Below are 5,399 nucleotides of genomic sequence, written 5' to 3' on the forward strand. Positions count from 1 at the left end.
CACATGTATGACATATGCATGGTGCGTGTGACATGTACATGGTGTGTACAAGACATGGACAATATATATGATATATATGTGACATATATCAAACATATATGTCAAAAAAGAATAATATTTTTTAATTTTTGATCAATGTCAATTATATTTGTGTTGTAAATATCCCATTGAAATCCCTTTGTACAATTTCTTTATGCTAATACCATTTTTAAAATTAAGAATGATTTGATGGCTGCTGGATAATTATGTCTAATGACATTCCTTAGACACTAAGAACTCAGTAGGCAAATCATGAACTTCTTTATAAATGATAAAGTTTTTGTATCACAAAATCCTAGTTTATCATAAAACTGCTGGTATTATCACTTGTTTCTCAAATCCCACTGTGCTTCAAATAGAGACTTGAAACATGAGAGTAAATTGACAGTATTTCTCCAAATATGTTCAGGAGTTCCAAGTGTTTTAACTAAGTTCCATATTAGAGCCTATTTAAATCAATGGCAAAACTTTTGTCAGTTTTCATTTGTGTTCTATTTGTGACCTGACTGCCCGTCATCCCTCTTGATGATATACTTGATTGGAACAGTGCACATGCTGAAAGGTGAAACACAACGCAGACTAGCCCATAGCAGCCAGTTGTCATTATGTTTCTTGCTGGCATTTTCTGTTTATCAGAAATCAGCAGAAGTCAAGGGTACTACTTAGAATATGTACATAGCTTAGGTGTCAACCTTTGCTACTAGGTACCCAAGAAACACCTAACAATTGTGTCAAAAGCTTCATTCTAACCTGTCTACTGCTAGGATGCCAGGGCTGTCCAAGGGAAGGGATTTAAAAGAACTAACTTCTGCTTTCTATTTCTATGCAAACCATCAACCCCGTGAGTCTTAATTTCATCTGCTTCTACAGAAATTCAAAGTGCATACTTCACTAGAATACTTTCTCCAGCATTGCCATAAAGGCCAAATTCTTTGTGATAGAATTTTGAAGTGCAGTGCTGATGTCTTTGACAGAAATGATGTGTCTGCAAAGTTTTGTGCCGTGCATTGATATATTGTAGCTGTAAGTGAGCACATTCAACATACGACCTTCTCCATTCACACGTTATTGAAGGGTAAAGTCTTCATTAATATTTGCCTACCTGGTATTGACTATTGGAGAAGATTTGGTTTCTTTATACTATAACACATTTCCTCATTCATGTATTCCTAAACCTTCACTGGGTATGTTATTACTTTCCTTGAAAATAAGACAAAATTTGTTTTGTCCACACATTTGGTAGTTTACTGGCACATGGGAATTAAAGCCTTTTACATTTTCTTGCATACATATGTACACAAATTATTATTTTTATTATGATTTCTCTTAATTTGTGATTATTGTTCTTGCTCTGAAGTCTTATTTGATTGAAATTAATAAAGGCTTTCCAGCTCTGTTTCATGAAGAAAAAAAAACACACCCCCAAAAATAAAATAAATAGAAGTGAAGAAGTGAAGGTCAAAAATTCTCTAAAGCATATATGAATTACACCAATCCATTGATTCAAGGAGCTCATTAAATCATAACTGGGAAGTACATAAATGCTATTATTTAAATACTGCGGAGTCAAACTTCTAGAAACAAAACCAATGGAACATTTTTCTCCCAAAGAAAGGTGGGCATGAAGGAGGCAGTTTATTTCTTTAAGTTTAATTCCTTTAAATAGTCTGCATATTGCTTTGCTGGGAATATTTGGCAAAAATTTTTTAACAATCTTTAAAAACTGGCTATAATTAAAATGAGAGAATATATAATATGTTCCGTTGGAAGTTCTTCTCCAGATATGCTTCAGTTTCACTTACTTTGTTGAGTCATATCTAATTATCTAGCTCCTCTTAGAGATGGAACGGAGGTAGGGCGTCTTTAGTTAGCCTCTCCATGGTTTAGGTCAGTGGAGATCCTATCTCTTGCTCCCAATGCTCAGATCCTGAATGGATACATGTTGTCTCACAAATATTTCATATAGCTCCTTCACGGCTTGTTTTAATGTTAGAACAGATTGTACTCCTTATGAAATTTTGTTACATTGAATTAATTAAAGCGTATCAGTCCTCATAACACAAGAGAGCATAAAGTTTGCAGATATTTTTACTCACATAATCCATGCATTCTTTCAATCAATATTTATTATGCCCCTTCTAGTTGTGAAGCACTTGTATGTAAAAAACAATTACCATTGTCCCATAAATTTTCAAAATGTACATAAAATAGGCCAAATAAATACCAAATTCAGTATCCTGTTAAACATTATTATCCATTTACAATATCTATTACCCTTTAAAAATTTCAATACCTAAGTCTTCTATAATCAATTGCAATTGCATGAATACACAATAACTTTTTTATTAAATCTGAGTTTAAATATTTGTTGTAGAGCCTTAATTTAAAATCTGACCCTCTTTTGAATGGAATGCTTTTATGAAATTTAATAAAACATGAAGGTCATAAAATGTATTAAACTATTGTACTTTCCATTTTTAATTCTGAACAGGCAAGATTCAAAAAAGAGCAGCTTGCTTTCTTACAGAGAGACAAGGCAAATTAGAAGAGAGGGTAATTTCTCTTCTTTGGGGCCCTCACTCTCTGGAAGATTGTTATCCATTAGTATGGGGAAACCTGAGCACAAAAGGACAGGGTACAAACCAGATGACCTCCCTATGACCGTCCAGCCTGAAGACTCCATAGCACATCTTTTTCTTGTGCAAACATGCCCAGAGAAATTTTAATGAAAAGTAGAATCCCAGCTGCTAGTGGTTAAAAGACCATCAATAACCATATGAGAGGTTTGTCAGAAACAAATACTCCAACAAGAGAAAAATGACCTCCTCAGAGCACAAAAGACCTGTTTTTTGAGATGCTAGATGTGAGGATGGGAACATGAGGAGAAAAAACGTTCTTGGTGTCAGCCTTTAAACTAGTGTCTAACACTTTCTAAATGTCCTCTTCAGCTGATTCTTTATGGTACAAGGGTAAGGGAAAGCCAGTGAATAAGTACTAATTGAAAGAGCAGCCACGTTTAGTCATAAATATGATTCAACTCTGGAGTGTTTCTGACAATTTTAGTCCCTTAAAATAAATGGTAGTTGGTCCCCAACCCCCAACATCTTGTAAAGAAATTCCCTAAATAGCTTAGCTGGGTTCCTGACTCACATTAAAGTTGCTGATGCTCTACACAAAGAGTTGGAAGCATCCCCGAGAAAATAAATGCACTCTCCCATTCCCAGCTTTCAGACCAATGGAAAAGGGGTAGAGAACGTGTAGTCTTTACTGGAAGTATCTTGTTCTAGAATATTCTCCACTAAGACCACCCAAATTGTGGGGAGGGGTAGAGACAGAAACAACATTTTCCTTTACTAGACAATCACCAGTGATCCACGGGCTATAAAAGCCATCCTCACTTTAGGATGGGGTCTTGGAATGCAGAAAAGTAGAGAAGAAAGGCAGGTAAAAATACTATTGTTTTCATTGATTATTTATGAAGTGATATGCATATTCAGTGGAATATGAAGATAAGTAAGCTACCACTGACATTGATAATAGTAACAAAAGTTACTATCTACAGAGAATTGTGCTGGGCAACTTGGAGTTGGCCCTCCAGATTCGGTGTCTCAGAAGATTGGGTATCATGGGCTTTACCAACAATTTTCCTGGCTTTGGATCTCCACTGGGGCTGTTAAAGGAAAACTTTCAAGAGAATGGCCTATGAGTGAAGATAATTCCGCCAACATTGGCTCTGCTGTTCCTCTTTACTCGGTTGCATGGGTTGGTCCCATCTGGCCATGTAACCAAGCCTATTGCCAGTAAAGCTCTCAGCATTTTATTTGGTATGGCTTTTTTTTTTGTCAGTTATGGGTCTTGATCTTAGGGCCTAGGTGCTGTCCCTGAGCTCTTTTGCTCAAGGTTAACCCTCTACCACTTTGACCCACAGTGCCACTTCCTCCTTCACATTTCCCCCCCTGGTCTTATGCTTCGAGGGAACAATTCTACTTCTATCACTAGATTTCTCAGATTCTGGGATCCATTATGGTTCCCTATATCCTGCCACATCTTGAAGAATAGTTCTTTTATTAGGAAACCCTCAAATTATCCAATGGTTTTGTATCAACCACAACTGAGTGTGGGGTCCCCTGGGCCTTGTGGGAACTATGATTGTGTGCCAGGGGTATGATTGGCTAGGTGTATGTGGAGAAAGCCTGGTGCCAGCAGAAAATGGCTGAAGTGAGTTTGCTTTATCTTTTGATTTGAGCAATGACATGGGATTCTAAGTGCTTCCCATTATCAGTGATCCTGCTCGTAGGCAGGTGTCTGTTATTTGGTTTGTGCCTAATCTCTGCTACATACTGACATCCTGTTATCTCTCTCTTGGAAGATGCTCGTTTTTCTGTGATACCAAATTGCCCCAAGCTAATAGGTACTCTCTTATGGATTAAAAGCTGAAGTCTGAGAAAGCTTGAGAGCTTTGGATGTCTGGCCCAGAGCTCTTCCTTGTCTCTTTTGGCTATGCTTAGGTGTCTGGAGTTATCAAAACAGAACCAGCAACTGAGCAAGTTAGCTTACTTGTGTGGACCTTGGTTAAGGAATGTAACATCTATACTCCTCCTTGTTGATCTCTAAAACTGAAATAGTAATGTAAATCTCACACATCCATTTTGAAGGTTAGAAAAGTATATGCAGTGTCTAAGACACATTAACTTCCAGTTTTAATTAGGCATTCAATATGGGCTATTCAGGCATAGCCAAAAGAGAAGAAAGCTTAATATAAAACAACATAATCTGCTGATTCTCTGTAGCTCATTCCCCTTAGAGAATATTTATGCTAAGTTGGAATATGCTCTAATGTGACTTTTATTCCATGGGAATTTACCCACATTGATTAATATTTTGCTGTTTGAAGATTTGTGTTTTATATTCAAAGTGGCCTCTAGCCGGGCACTGGGGGCTCATGCCTGTAATCCTAACTACTCAGGAGGCTAAGATTTGAGGATCACAGTTCAAAGCCAGCTCAGGCAGGAAAGTCCATGAAACTCTTATAAACCATTAGATAACCAGAAGTGGCACTGTGGCTCAAGTGGTAGAGTGCTAGCCTTGAGCTATGGAGCTGAGGGAAAACACCCAGGCCCAGAGTTCAAGCCCTACAACTGACAACAAAACAAAACAAGACAAAACAAAAACCAAGTTGCCTCTAAATATAAATCAATCTCTTCACTGCTTATCCTCCATGGAATAGCTCACTAGTAAAAATTCAGAGGTGAACTCATCGAAAAGTTCTTAGTTAACATTTGTATGGTATTTCTTATGATGTTGTAAGATCATTTTTAACCTTAAATCATATTTCCTGGCTCTTACAAGCAGTACTCAGA

Source organism: Dipodomys merriami, unplaced genomic scaffold (genome assembly GCF_024711535.1).
Source record: "Dipodomys merriami isolate MVZ:Mamm:240054 unplaced genomic scaffold, mDipMer1.0.p SCAF_2, whole genome shotgun sequence".
In the NCBI taxonomy this organism is placed as follows: Eukaryota; Metazoa; Chordata; class Mammalia; order Rodentia; family Heteromyidae; genus Dipodomys; species Dipodomys merriami.